Source organism: Bos javanicus, chromosome 6 (genome assembly GCF_032452875.1).
Source record: "Bos javanicus breed banteng chromosome 6, ARS-OSU_banteng_1.0, whole genome shotgun sequence".
Taxonomy (NCBI): Eukaryota; Metazoa; Chordata; class Mammalia; order Artiodactyla; family Bovidae; genus Bos; species Bos javanicus.
In genome coordinates, this window is record NC_083873.1 from 103,574,646 (window position 1) to 103,590,462 (window position 15,817).

General features: G+C 42.9%; 1 protein-coding gene and 1 non-coding gene across 2 annotated transcripts in view; one reads left to right on the top strand and one right to left on the bottom strand.

The window, feature by feature from the left end:
- C6H4orf50 (chromosome 6 C4orf50 homolog) overlaps positions 1 to 15,817 on the top strand; it is a 142,832-nt gene that overhangs the window by 83,122 nt on the left and 43,893 nt on the right. The window lies entirely within an intron of this gene.
- On the bottom strand, positions 8,012 to 8,084 carry TRNAA-UGC (transfer RNA alanine (anticodon UGC)). The gene has a single exon. It is a non-coding gene; the product is annotated as a tRNA-Ala (tRNA).

Here is a 15,817-nt window from a genome sequence, read left to right on the forward strand (position 1 = left end):
CCCATCTCTTTCAGAATTTTCCAGTTTGTTGTGATCCACACAGTCAAAGGCTTTGGCATAGTCAATAAAGCAGAAATAGATGTTTTTCTGGAAATCTCTTGCTTTTTTGATGATCCAACAGATGTTGGCAATTTGATCTCTGGTTCCTCTGCCTTTTCTAAATCCAGCTTGAACATCTGGAAGTTCATGGTTCATGTACTGTTGAAGCCTGGCTTGGAGAATTTTGAGCATTACTTTACTAGCGTATGAGATGAGTGCAATTGTGCAGTAGTTTGAACATTCTTTGGCATTGCCTTTCTTTGGTATTGGAATGAAAACTGGCCTTTTCCAGCCCTGTGGCCACTACTGAGTTTTCCAAATTTGCTGGCATATTGAGTGCAGCACTTTCACAGCATCATCTTTTAGGATTTGAAATAGCTCAACTGGAATTCCAACAGCTCCACTAGCTTTGCTTGTAGTGATGCTTCTGAAGTCCCACTTGACTTCACATTCCAGGATGTCTGGCTCTAGGTGAGTGATCACACCATCGTGATTATCTGGGTCGTGAAGATCTTTTTTGTATAGTTCTTCTGTGTATTCTTGCCACCTCTTCTTAATATCTTCTGCTTCTGTTAGGTCAACACCATTTCTGTCCTTTATTGTGCCCATCTTTGCATGATATGTTCCCTTGGTATCTCTTAATTTTCTTGAACAGATCTCTAGTCTTTCCCATTCTATTGCTTTCCTCTATTTCTTTGCATTGATCACTGAGGAAGGCTTTCTTATCTCTCCTTGCTATTCTTTGGAACTCTGCATTCAGATGGGTATATCTTTCCTTTTCTCCTTTGCCCTTAGCTTGTCTTCTTTTCTCAGTTATCTGTAAAGCCTCCTCAGACAACCATTTTACCTTTTTGTATTTCTTTTTCTTGGGGATGGTCTTGGTCACTGCCTCCTGTACAATGTCACGAACCTCTGTCCATAGTTCTTCAGGCATTCTGTCAATCAGATCTAATCCCTTGAATCTATTTATCAGTTCCACTGTATAATCATAAGGGATTTGATTTAGGTCATACCTGAATGGTCTACATGCTCCTTCTTTATTTTCTAACATTTCAGATCAAAACTTCCATTCTCAAAGTCCCCTCATGATCTGAGATGGTTGCTGTAGTGTCAGCCATTAAGTCCAAGTTCCAGGAAGCAGAAGATAGGTTATCATTGGGCTTTCCTGGTGACTCAGTGCTAAAGAATCCGCCTGCCAATGCAGCAGACATGGGTTCCATCCCTGACCTGGGAAGATCCCACATACTTCAGAGCAACTAAGCCTGTGCACGACAACTACTGAGCCATGACTACTGAGTCCATGCGCCTAGAGCCTGTGCTCAGCAATAAGAGAAGCCACCACAATGAGAAGCCCATGTGCTGCAACTACAAAGACCCAGCATAGCCAAAAACAAAAAAGAAAGTATGTTATTTTTGGTCGTGGAGTAGTAGGAGAAGTAACTCCCTAAGGAGCCCTTTAGGCGTCTTCTGCTGATACTGTCTGAAGGTCAGAACATAGTCACATGACCATAATTGGCTGGAAAGGAAACTGGGAGTACAGTCTGTTACTTGGATACCTGGAAACCCCAAACAAAACTAGTGTCCCATTATAAAAAACAAGTGGCAAATGATCAGGGGATTGGCCTCTATGGTCTCAGCCTCAGGTAGCATGAGCTCTTCCTAGGTGTCGAGCATTTGGATACAAAGTCATATACACATGGTGTGGCCTCACCATTCACGCTGTCAGCAACAAAACAGAGCAAATTCACTGGCGTCTTAATGGAAATGTAAGGAAGAAAGAACCTAAAGAATTTCTGTGGAACAAGGGGACAAAATGCTCTATCCACCCCCTTGATGTCTGACCCATGTTTTCTGTATATCATATATTTCCTCACCATCCTCTTTATTCTCAGAGAACTCTGTACTGGCTCTTCATTGGTTCACCCACAGCCTTTTAGCTCTATGAGGCCTCGAAATCTTCCACCACCGGTCGTCTCTGCTGGACCACTTTTAGGAGCCTGACCTTTTGAGGAGAAGAGGGACCCCTGGGTCTGCTCTGATCCAAGACAAAGACTGCTCTCTTTTAAAACCTAAGGCTTTGGCCAGGTTGTTCCGTAGGATTAGCCCATCTCTTACTAAGTCAAGCCCTACCTTTTTTCTGAGCCGCTTGAATCGTCAGCCTCCTCTAGCATCACATTTCTCACTGGGACATTTGAGTTGCCCTCGCACACTGTTGTATTGTAAGGTCAAGAGTTTTGTCTATATTGAAATCCCAAAGACCCAGAACGCTTGAGGCACTCTGGTTCTAGTCAAAAGACAGCCTGTTTCCTCAAAAAGTTAAAAATAGAACCATCACAGGATCCTGCAATCCTGCTCCTAGGTATACAGCCAAAAGAACTGAATCACGGTCTCAAAGAGAAACCTGCACTCCCGTGTCCATGTACCATCATTCGCAGTAGCTGAGACGGGGAAGCAGCCCAGGTGTCCATCAGCGGGTGAGTGGGTAAGAAAATGCAGTCTGTTCATGCAACAGAATATGATTTAGCCTCAAGAGGAGGGACATTCTGGCACATTCTACAATGTGCATGAATCTTGAGGACATTATGCTCAGTGAAATAAACCAGTCACAAAAGCACAAATGCCAAAAAAAAAAAAAATAAGCACAGATACTGTGTATTTTATACCACTTATACATTGCTGTTGTTGTTTATAGTCGCTAAGTCATGTTCGACTCTTTGTAACCCCATGGACTGTACCCTCCAGGCTCCTCTGGCCATGACATTCTCCAGGCAAGAATACTGAAGTGGGTTGCCATTGCTTTCTCAAGGGCATATTCCTGACCCATGGATCAAACCTGAATCTCCTGCATTGGCAGGCGGATTTTTTTTACCACTGAGCCACATGGGAAGCTCACCACTTATATGGGATTATCTAATGGAGACAAATTCATGGAGACAGGAAGTAGAATGGTCATTGCCAGGGTTGGGGCAGGGGCATGATTGTTCATTGGGTGTAGAGTTTCAGTTTTGCAAGTTGAAAAAGTTCTAGAGAGTTATTGCACAGCAGTATGCATATCTATAAATGGTTGAGATGGTCAGTTTTATTACTGTGTTTTTTTATCACACACACACACAAAGAGTTGTAGGTTCAGGAAGATAAAGTGAAAAAAAAGCATGATTGCTTTTAAAAAATTTTTTTTTGAAGTACAGTTGACTTACAATATTGTGTTAATTTCTGCTATACAACAACGTGGTTCAGTTATACATATATGTGGTCTTTTTCACATTCTTTTCTCTTATGGTTTATGGCAGGATATCGAGTACAGTTTCCTGTGCTAAACAGTAGGACCTTGTTGCTTAGCCATCCTATATATAATAGTTTACATCTGCTAATCCCAAACTCTAATCCTTCCCTCCCCCTTGGCAACCGTAAGTCTGTTCTCTGTATCTGTAAGTCTGCTTCTGTTTCATAGACATGTTCATTTATGTCATGTTTTATATTCCACATATAAGTGATATCACATGATATCTGTCTTTTTCTGACTTAACTCATTCACTATGATAATCTCTAGTTGCATCCATTTGCTGCAAATGGGTTGTTTCATTATTTATGGCTGAGTAATATTTCATTGAGGGGCTTCCCTAGTGGCTCAGAGGATAAAATATTTCATTGAGGAGGGCATGGCAATCCACTCCAGTATTCTTGCCTGGAGAATCCCATGGACAGAGGAGCCTAGCTGGCTACAGTCCATAAGATGCAAAGAGTTAGACACGACTGAAGTGACCTAGCGATATTCCATTGCACGTCTTCTTCATCCATTCATCTGCTGATGAACATTCAGCCTGCTTCCATGTCTTGGCTGTCTTTAATTGTGCTGCACTGAACTTTGAGGTGTGTATATGCTTTTGAATTATATTTTTCTCTAGATATGTGCCCAGGAGTAGGATTGCTGGATCACATATGGCAACTCTATTTCAGTTTTTTGAGGAACCTCCACACTGTTTTTCATAGTGGTTGTATCAATTTACATTCTCCATACCCTCTCCAGCATTTATCTGTAGACCTTTTAATGATGGCCATTCTGCATGGTGTGAAGTGATACCTCATTGTAGTTTTGATTTGCATTTCTCTGATAATTAAGCATGCATTGCTTTCAAGATGGAGAGAAAAGAAAAAAAGAGTTAGTGCTCAGTCAGCATCTATCCTTTCCTGGGCTTTGGGCTGAGCACTTCATTGCACTCCTGGTCCTGTCAACTTGAAGCAGCAGTCACTGCTTCCGTAATTTTAGAGATAGTTCATGTATTCTCTCATTCCAGCAATTCTTATCCCTCATCTCTTATGTGCCAGGCATGCTCCTTGGTGTGGGACATGCAGCTATGAATGAGTCAGAGGGGGAGAGAAAGGCTATACCCACACTCATACGTGGTGTGAGTTCAAGTCATGATTGATGAAGAGGATGAAGAGGGAGAAAAAGGGATAAAAATGAGGAAGGTGCTCCTATACCTACAGCGGTGTCATCCCAAGATGCTCAGAACAGTTGACGTTTGGAGCGGAAGATTCCTTGAAGAAGGAATGCAGGAGAGAGGTGAAGTAGCATGTCCTAGAGAACCCAGCTAATAAAAGACAGGTCTGAGATTTAACTTCATTTTGAAAAACATTTTACTATGAAAGAATTCAAACATTTACAAAACAAACAATAGAAGGAACCCCCATGTAGATGTCACTCAGTTTCAAAAATTAGCAATTCAAGACCAATCTTGTTTTCATCTGTATACCCCGCCCCCTGGCTTCCCCCTACACATATTATTTTGAAGTAAAACTAGACAACTTTTCACTTAATTCAAAGATATTTTTGTAACCATCACCACACTATCACCACACCTCAAACAATTCCTTTTTAATAAAATATCCAATCAGTGTACAAGTTTCTAATTATCTTATACATTTATATTAAATTTTTTTTTGCAGTTTTTTGAGTCAAGATCTAAATAAAGTCATCACACTGTGATTGACTGGTGCCTTTTTTGGTAATAAAATATACATAATACAAATTTTACTGTTTTAACCAACATGTACGTTCATATTGTTATGCAGTCATCACCACTATCCATCTCTCCAGATCATCTTCATCTTCCAAACAGAAGCTCCGTCCCTGTTCAACAACTCACCCCAGCCCCTGGAGACCACCACTCTACTTTCTGTCTGTGAGTCTGACTACGCTAAGTGCCTTGTTTAAGCGGAATTGTACAGTGTTTGTGCCCTTCTGATGACTGGCTTATCTCACTCAGGGTACTGTCCTCAAGGTTCACGGCTGGAGGTAACACAGTACAGCTACTGAATTCATCTCACAAGCCGGGTCCAGGCAGGAAAGAGGAGACACTCCCAAAAGGGGTGACTGAAGAGGGTGTACTCGGTGTCAGGACAGTGGGGGTGAGGGGACAGAGGACGGCAAGAAGGGAAGTAGGGCCTGAAGAGGCCTCTGCTGCTCCCGAGGCTGCAGGGAGCCAGGCTGTGGTGGAGACCCTCAGCCACTGTGGACATGCTCCCAAGGGGGTGCAGAATAAATTCTGAAACCTTCTCTCCTGCCTCCCTCCTGACCCCTTCTCCTGCCTCTCATTGGCTGAACCAAACTGGAATCCAGAAATCAAGCTAGAGGTCATGTTTAGGGGTCAGCCTTCTGGGTTCCAGAAAATGGATAACGCTGGTGGCTGGGAGGACAGCAGAGGCTCGGCTGGCCCCATCGGTCAGTGCCCAGCACAGAGCAGATGGCTGTCACTGTTTAGTGTCCAGGTCGTGTCTGACTCTTGGCGACCCCGTGGACTGTAGCCCGCCATGCTCCTCTGTCCATGGGATTTCCCAGGCATGAATACTGGAGTTGTTGCCTTTTTCTTCTCCGGGGATCTGCCCGATCTAGAGATCAAACCCACATATCCTGCACTGGCAGGCGGATTCTTAACCACTAGTGCCACCAGGGAAGTGGAGACAAATTAGAGTCTGTCCCTCGATCAATGAACAGGAGATGCTGAGATGGAGAGAAAGAGACTTCATGAGGGTCAGGCAAACCATGAGCTGTGTCTCCTTGAGTGGGAACTCTAAAGCACTCCCAGATCTTGTTTGCGGGGGGCCCCTCAGTGAATCACTGATGAAAGGATGCTCGGAACTCACGTCCATGGATACAATGTAGGGCTTTCCCTCCCCTGGAACTCCAGTGGGCTCTTCAGTGTGGGGGAAGATGACCTGGAGGAAAATGAAGTGAACCCCGAGGTCTGGCCTTAGCAAGACCTGCAACCAGCAGCTGCTCAGCCCCTGGGGAATCTGTGTGCCAAGCTGAATCAGGAACAGCTCCTGAAGGAAGATTGATTAAGATGTCACGCCTTCCCAGGCTGTCTAAATCAGAATGCTGCTGACTAAGGGAAACCTCCGCTCTCTGCCTCGGCTCCCCTAATGCAGTGGGGGATGGGGCTTCCAGGACCCGACTAGATTACCTGCTTTGCTGGAAGAGCTGTAGAATCCTCAGCCCGATGCACCGAGAGCATGTTGGTTAACATAGTGGATTCTGAAACTAGCCTCTTAGGCCACTTACTGTGTTGTTGTTTTTCAGTCACTTGGTCCTGTCTGACTCTTTGCAACCCCATGGACTGCAGCACACCAGGCTTCCCTGTCCTTCACTATCTCTCAGAGTTTGCTCAAACCCAAGTCCATCAGGTTGGTGATGCCATCCAACCATCTCATCCTCTGTCATCTCTTCTCTTCCCGCCTTCAATCTTTCCCAGCATCAGGGTCTTTTCCAATGAGTCAGCTCTTCACATCAGGTGGCCAAAGTATTGAAACTTTAGCTTCAGCGTCAGTCCTTCCAGTGAATATTCAGGAGTGATTTCCTTTAGGATTGACGGGTTTGATCTCCTTGCAGTCCAAGGGACTTTCAAGAGTCTTCTCCAGAACCACAGGCTGCTAACTAGCTGTGGGTAAACTGTACTTAACCCCTCTGTGCCTCTGTTGTCTCAAATGGAATGTGGAAGCACAGCATCTGTCTTATATTCATTACTTGTAGGAAGAAATGAATCGATTATGTAACATACTTGGGCAGAGCCTGGCATATAGCAAGTCTTTACTAAATATTTGATAGTATCAGCATTTTTGGTAAAATTATAAGTCCCACCGGCTACTAACTTTATGCTGGGCATTTTTCAAGGCCTTTCATACGTGTTGCTACATTTCATTTGTGTAACGATGTCAAGAAATTGGTTTTGTCTCCCATTTTGCAGATGTTGAAACTGAGACTTGTCATTGTCCAAGTTGTATGTATGGTGATGAGCACAGGCGAGATTCCTGAGAGTCCCTTTGTGGATTCCTGTGATTCCCATTTGGGCCCAATCAGACCCTCAAGCCCCTGGTCTCTTCTCGGACCACTCTGCCCCTGATCTTAAGTCTGCGGAAAGCAGAGAGGTGCAATAGTAGCTATTATTGATTAGTCTGGCCTTGATCGTTGCTGCTTCTCGGGGCAGTGTGTGCATAAAAGGAACCCTTTCAGTCTATTTGTAACCCACCCTACACTGTGCCAGGCTTCCCTTGTGGCTCAGCTGGTAAAGAATCCACCTGCAATTCGGGAAACATGGGTTTGATCCCTGGGTTGGGAAGATCCCCTGGAGAAGAGTAAGGCTACCCACTCCAGTATTCTGGCCTGGAGAATTCCATGGACAGTATAGTCCATGGGGTTGCAAAGAGTCGGACACTGGGCGACTTTCGCTTTCACTTTCACTACCTGCCCCACCATTATTTGAAACCAGGTGCTACCTCTCCTGCAGTTTCCTTAAGCAACTGACTGGGATTCCCCCTGCCAGCCCCTTCCCCAGTGCCTGGCAGATGCTCAGTGCTCCATAAATGCACACACAATTTAGCTGAAAGCAAGTCCTTTTTTTAAAAAATAGTTTTTAAAACAATCTGTTATTTATTTATATTTTTTGGCCATGCTGTGTGGCTTGCAGGATCTTTGTTCCCTGACCAGGGATCTAACCCAGGCCCCCTGCAGTGCAAGTGCAGAATCCTAACCACTGGACTGCCAGGGAATTCCCCAAGCAAGTCTTAAAAATAAACATCAGTGAACAGGAGATTCTTGGGATTGAAACTAAGACATTAGAAGGACAAAGATGGGAAATGGAGTCTTTAGTTTGGAGAAGACTTGGAGGACATCCTTCCCAAGGAGCTGTGGGTAGAAGAAGGTCTGAGGGTGAACTGGGGAAAGCCTAAGTCTGAGGTTGGTCCAACCTGGGTCCCACCCCCTGGGTGACCTTGTGTGAATGTCCTTATTCCCTTCAGCTCCTTCTGTAAGAGAGGGGAAGTGATGTCTACCCAGTGAGGCTGCTGTGAAAACCCCCATGAGAGAATGTGCTCAGAGTGGTTGTATGTGCTGTGCACGTGTTTAAACTCTTAGCGATCTGATCTACTGTGTTCTAGAAACTGGTATCTTTAATTTCTAGAAGCATATCGGACACACAACATGTGTGATGCATGTTATTGCCTAAATGAATCCTCAGTGAACAAATTTGAGTTCTTCCTTCAATGCCATTCTGAGTATATGGGTCCCAGAGGGAAGTTACATGAGATGGGGAGGAAATGGGGTGGGTGAGAGGATTACGGGGTAAGAGAGAAGTGGTCTGGGCAGAGACAGAGGATGTGGAAACTGGGGCCGGCACACCAGAGTCTCTGCTCCTCTATCTGCTGAATAGGCAGCCTTACCTGAGGTAAAGCTCAGGTCTTGGGGCCTCAGGTCTTGGGGCCTCAGTTTCCTCATTAGCAATGATCATCCTTAACTCATTGGGTTGTTAGAATTATAAGAACTTTAGTAAAATACTTAGAGCCTAGCACAGAGGAAGCACCTAGTTAATGTAAATCACCATCAGAACCCTTAATAATTGGCAGAAGGAAGGTTTATTAGATATTGTTGATCTTGCTGATTAAAACCTTTCCTATTTCATTTATTCACGTATATGGGTGAGGTTTGGACTGGCTCTACAGTTTTTTGGCTGACTTCTCGATTGGGGAGATCAGACAGTTTGGGGATAGGTAGTCTAAGATGACGGCCTCGCTTCTGGTGGTTGGGACCAGTCAGCAGTAGGCTGGTCTGTTCAGCTAGGATGCTCATCCCTGCTCCACGTGGCCTCTTATCCTCCAGGAGGCTAGCTCAGGCTTCTGTACTTGGTGGTCTCAAGGCAGCATTCCAAAAGAGAGGTAGCAAATCAACTATACTCCATATAAAATAAAGACTAAAGCAAATGAACAGCTAAAAGAGAGAACAAGAGAGCAGGTGCTTCAAGGTCTCCTGAGGCCAGAACACCCACAATGATCACGACTGCTCCTCTCTGTTCATCTAACGTGTGACAAGGTAGGGAAGTCATACTGCAAATGCGTGTGTACATAGAAGAAGGAGGAACTCTTTCGACCAGCTCTGCAAACAGTCTTCCACAGAAGAAGCTAATGTTTTTGAGGCTCTGGTAACTTGCCAAGCACATTGGCTTCCATAACTGTTGTCCACGCAGCAAAATTAGCTTCCTGATGAGGTGAGAATTTCACTATATTAGGAATATTCAAGCCACATCTGCAGATCCCTTAAAATGACTGAGATGGTGGGATTCAGCCTGCAGGCTAGGGGCTGGGAGGAGGGCACTAGGGTTCTTTCTATCAGTGAGAAATGCAGGATTCGAAAAAAATGCAAAATAGCCAACTGAATTACAGATGAGAGTTAGGATTTCTTTTGAGGGATCAGATGGTTAGATAGCATCACCGACTCAATGGACATGAATTTGAGCAAACTCTGGGAGCTAGTAGAGGACAGGGAAGGCTGGAGTGCTACAGTCCATGGGGTCTCGAAGAGTCGGACACGACTGAGCAATTCAACAACAACAAGGACAAAGTCAAAGTCATGTTGATTTTATTGAAGACAAGCATGTTAATACTAGCAGAGGTGTGTGGTTTTCCCCAGTCACTAAGCAAGAGAGGGGTGCGTGATTTTTGAGGGGCCTGAGTTGATGGGAGGGAATAGAATGACCTAGCCCTAATCTGTCTTGTGGGAGTTCTTGGTGAGGTCACTTTTTGAGGCCCTAAAGACATACTGGGTGGTATGGACACAGCACTTCTTTCATAGGCTCATTGCCCTTGTCTCTGGATATTTGAAGCCAGGAAGTTTGGAATTTAAAAATGAGAGGCAGTCCTGGGTAGGATGGAGTTGTTAGCAGCTCCTAGAGATATTAGACAATCACTCCTGCCAAGAACAATGAGAAAGCCTGTTTTGTATGAAATACGAAAATTATCCATTTAAATCCTCAGGGAGCAGCTGAATCAGTGAGGACTAGAGGGAGACAGGTTCTGGGGAGGGGAGAACTGTGGAGAGCCAGCTGCTGCTTTTCCTCTGGGTCTTTTGCAACCTGGGGGCAGGACCATGAGTCCAGGTCTGGTCCAGTGGATGCTGCTGCTGGGGACAGAGAGATGCCCACCCATGGGACCAAAGAGACAAGTTAGAGGTGGGGGTTCGGGAGTCAAGCGCCTGCTTCATTTTCTCCTCTGGACATTTGCCAGATTCTAAAGCTGGGGCGGATGGGGAGTAGATAAACCAGTAAGAAAGCCTTTGAACAGTACAGCAAGTTTTCCGCAGTCTGGAGGCTGAGAAGAAAAGGATTCCTATTCAGGCTCTGCCAGGGAAAGGACCCAATGAGCATGCTGCTGGGTTACTGTAGGAATTTGAGTTCGTGGCTCCCTTGCAACCATGGGGAGCTTCCAGCAGGGAAATGACTTCATGTGTTTAAAGACCATTTTGGACTCAGTGTGGAGAAAGGACTGAAGGGGAGAGAACAGTGGAGACAGGATGGTGTGAGGATGCTGCCTGATTCTGGACAATGACTGAGAGGCTGCATGGTGATTGATTTGTTCTATTTCTTTCATAAATCGAAGAAGCAGATAAACATGAGCAGACAGAGGAAGGCTCACTACTTGATGAATGGGCCATCTGTCTCAGCAGCAAACTTGGGAAGATTAGGGTGAAGCCAAGGCAGAAAGAGGCGTCATTTGTCTTAAATTATTAAAAAAAAAAAGAGAAGAAAACTGACATTATATTGTGAAAGGGATTTGACAGGTTTTTACAATGAGAAAGAAGAATTTGTCTTGATCCATGTGGTATTTAGCAGTATTGAAACTGGGGATGATCTGAATTAAGTTTAAAAATAAAACAGTTATCAGAGACTTGGGGATGAATCAGTGCAACTAACTCATTTGAGGAAACTGAGGCCTAAGGAGAAAAATGGCTTGTTTAGGGGACCCAGTAAATGGATCACAAAGCCTTCTAATGTATTTTTTACTTGTGGGGGCCTGCTCTAAGACTATGATTACTTCTTGCAAACATTCCTTGTATGTTTAAAAATAAAGCGTATTTAGTTATTATTAGTTTCAGACTTCTATTCAGTTCAGTTCAATTCAGTCGCTCAGTCGTGTCCAACTCTTTGCGACCCCATGACTCGCAGCACGCCAGGCCTCCCTGTCCATCACCAACTCCCGGAGTTCACTCAGACTCACGTCCATCGAGTCAGACTTCTATAGATACCATTATATCAAGTTTGTTACCTGCGTTCTTCAAATGTGATTTGTCCTAACTGGCATTTTTGTATGCTTGATCTGTCTGAGGAAGATATGTTTAAACATCCAACTTTGGAGTAGATTTAACATTTTCTCTTTCTAATTTTCTTAATTTTTGCTTTGTGTATTTTGAAGCTATATTCTTTGATGCATATAAGTCTAGTATTTTTTTATCATACTATCAATCTATCCTTAATACTGTTTGGTATTTTCAAGTTTATTTTGCATAATGCTGAATAGCTACACTGAGTTTATTTTGGTGGTTAATATTTGCTTGGTACACCTTTCCCGTTCTTTTAACAGTCAATCTTTCTCTGTCCTTATATTTTAGGTACGTCTCTGGTTGTAGCAGCATGTGGCTTTATTTCAGAAATCCAGTAGGATGATCCCTATCTTTTTTCAAGAAGAGTTTAGTCCATTTATAATTATTATAGTAACTAATGTATACATTTGATTTCCATCATCTTATTTTGTACCTATTATTTACCCTGCCTTTGCTATCATTCTTATTTTTCTCCTTTTGTGCCTTCTGTAAAACTGACTGTCTTCTTTATTCCACACTTTGCCCCGGGTACATATTATATTTCTATTCTTTGAGTACTCTTTAACATTTTATTGTGCATCCTTGGATTAATATCTCTATCATCCACCTGTACACAAAATCCCAGAAGACTTTAATTATGATATATCTTTTTACATTTTCATATTATCCAATAATATATTTCCACTCTGTTTATATACATCCCAAATTAGTCATTATTATTTTATATAGTCATTACTTGTTTAGATTTACCAATTTCTTGCTTACCATTCCTTCTTGAATTTTGTATTCTTCTTTTGGGTTCAGGTTAGTTCTGCCTGGAGCCCATTGATTACTAGCATCTTATCAGCAAGGAATTTTAGCAGTTAACCTCAGTTTGTGCCTAAAAATGTCTTTACTTTGTTTTCACTATTGAATGATCATTTACCTGGATATAGAATTCTAGATCTTCAATAATTTCTTCTTGGTAATGTGACAGTGTTATTCCACTGTCTTCTGGCTTCTATCAAGACATCTGCTATTGTGTAATTGCCATACATTCTTAGGTAACCTGTCCCTTTCTCTCTCTTTGGCTGATTTTGGGATTTTCTCTTTGTTTGGGGGATTATAAAGTTCTGCTAGAAGACATATTTATTTTCTCTCTCCTACTTGGCACTTGTAATTCTTAAACCTGAGAATTTATATTTTTCAATATTTCTGGAAAATTCTGTCATTATATATTTGAATATTATCCTCTTTCCTTTCTTTCCTTCTGGAACTCATACTAGCATTGTTGGACTACCTTATTTTTTCTCAATTCGTGACGTCTCTTCCATGTTTTATAACTCTGTCTAAATAATATCCTAGCTAGTTTCCTCAGGTGAATCTTCAATGGTACTGTATTTTTCTGCAGCATGAAGTCTCTGAATTCAGACTCTTTCTATATTTCAGTGTTACCATTTTTAAAGTGGAAGTTATAATAATACCTACCCACCTAAAATTATTTTGAGGTTAAATGAGTCAATATATTAAAAAAAAAAGCTCTTAGAGCAATACATGACCCATATTAAGTACTCTATAAAAGTTAGACATTATTTTTAGAATCTACTTTATGGTGCTATCCAATAGTTCTATTATTTGATGTTCTTAGGAAACTGAACTCTCCTGATTATGTCTTATGTCTCACAAGTAAACTATCCTTTTGTTGGGTGCTCTGTAATCTTGGCCTGTGGGACTTTATCAGTATGAAGAATCCTGTGTGTCTCCACTTCAGCCATAAGAATGTTATAGGCTCAACAATATCAGGCCCAGGAATTTCAGGAATATCACTGGCCTGTGGGTGTTAGGATATCAGGCGTATCATAACCAGAGTTTCACTGGCTCAGGAAACCTTTTATCTATTCATTTACTAACTGGAGGTTTGTGCACCATTTGGATGGTATGAGTTCAACCCCACATTCCCATGAGATACAGGCATGTGGTCACATATTCTCAAGGGAGATATTTTTCCCCACTTAGAGCTCTGACTGAGAAAGACAAGCAAATCTTATGATCTCCTGTGCTAAAGGGAGAATTTCCCCACCTAATCTACTGTTTTGCTGAGGGACTTGTCATTCAAGGTCCCAAGTTACATGATGATCTCAGTTCCAGAGCATGACTCTCTCTGCATAAGTGTTATGTCCCATTCCCCTAATTCACAGAGAACAGCACAGCCTTCCCAGGGCACCATCTTTCATGGAGATTTCCCTTCCTGGCTTGTGAGTTCAGCCCTTCATGTAGAAAATGCTTTCAGTGCTTTATCCAGCGATGTGGAAGTCATAGCATCCACCATATTAGGGGAGAAGTCTTCTTTGGTCTTCCTCACAACCTCACACTTAGCATAGAGCCCAGATCAAGGTTGGATTCAGGAAATATTTGTTGAATGGACAGACTGGAAGACTGGACACCTAAGAGCCTAGTCCTCCAGTTCAGAGCCTTGGCCACCACATGGGACTGTGTCTCTACTTGCTCAGGAGTCTGATCCTAAGCAGAGGAGACCATGCCTGAAGAGGACAACAGAAAATTAATTGGAGGGTATGATACTGCCAATGAATTTAGTTAACAGATGTTTCCTTTTCAGCCTGATGCTCTCCATGCCCCAAGCCCAGCAGTAACGAAGGTGACCACTGCCTTACAGGGTAGTGAACGCTTGTTCCATGAGGTAGTGCTTCTCAGGGGTCAAAGTGCACATGATCACCTGGGGGTCTTGTCAACAGGCAGTTGGTCTGGATCTACTTCTGCAACATGGGAGCGAGGAAAATCCAGTCAATTCTGGCAACACAGAGAAGACATGAGCTCTGGACTTGGGTTGAACAGCAGGTCAAATCCGAATCCCATATGGCTCCTCCCCAGTCCCCCTGATTGATTCATTTCAACTGGGTGAACCTTGGCTCTCTTTCCTGCAAAGTACTTTCCTTACAGAGCTGCTGGGAGGAAAAAAGTAACTACCTTTAGTAACAGCAATCATGAATCTAGAGCTTCTTGAGTGCCAAGCACAGTTTACAGCACTCACATGTATTAACTCAGTCCTAACAGCAACCATACGTGCACACAACTACTAACCCTGTGTTGCAGCTAAAGACATGAGGCATAGAACTGTTGCCCAGCCAGAAAGTGGGGAGTCACATTTGAACCCAAGCAGTCTAGGTCCAAATGCAGGCTGTAAGCCAACATTGTGCTGCTTCCCAGGATATAGGAGGACATTTTTTGTGGTCTCTGGCCCATAAATGTGCATATACAACATTGGCCATTATTATTATTATAAATATCATTATTGTTATTATTACTACTATTGTCATTGTTTACAAGTAAATCATGTTCCCAAGTCCTGGGATCTCATGGCTCAGGACCGCCCCCTCCCCATTCCCCCAACCAGATCCACATTGGAAGGAAGGCTTGCTTCTCCCAGCCTGGCTGTGGAAGTGATGTATGAGATGAGGATGAGGATAGATCTTGGGAGATTGGGGGCTGGGATGAGGCAGGTGATTCGAAGCTAAGGCAAAGGAACATGCCAGGGATCAGTGTGGCTGGAACAAGGAATCACAGAGGAGCAGCAGGTCATGAAGCAAAGGCTGATTGGATCAGATCACAGAGGACATGGGAGGCTGTACCAGGGAGTGAGGCATTCTCCTGCAGGAAATGAAGAAGAGAAAGTTCTTGGGTTAGAGGAGGGGTAATTGATTTTTTTTTAAAGCTCAATTCTGTGTTGAATTTTCCCCTGAAAACAAACTTGCCAAAAATTTTATATTGAGGTTATTTGGACAGAAAGACTAAAAAAAACAGTGGAGATGTGAAAAGGATTAATAACGTTTGAATGATTCCTGATTTTTAAGTATAGATCTGACACTTCCTGTGTGCTTACTAGGTACAGACACTCATTACTTTTTAGCCATTTAGTCTTCACAGCCACCCTGTGGATCCCTGAACTTTGTTTATTCAATTTAAAAAATTGTATATTGAAGTATAGCTTATTTACAATGTTGTGTTAGTTACTGATATAAGCAAAGTGTTTCAGTATATATATATATACACACATTCTTTTTGAAATATTCTTTTCCATTATGGTTTATCAAAGGATACTAAGTATAATTCTCTGTGCTATTAGAGTAGGACCTTGTT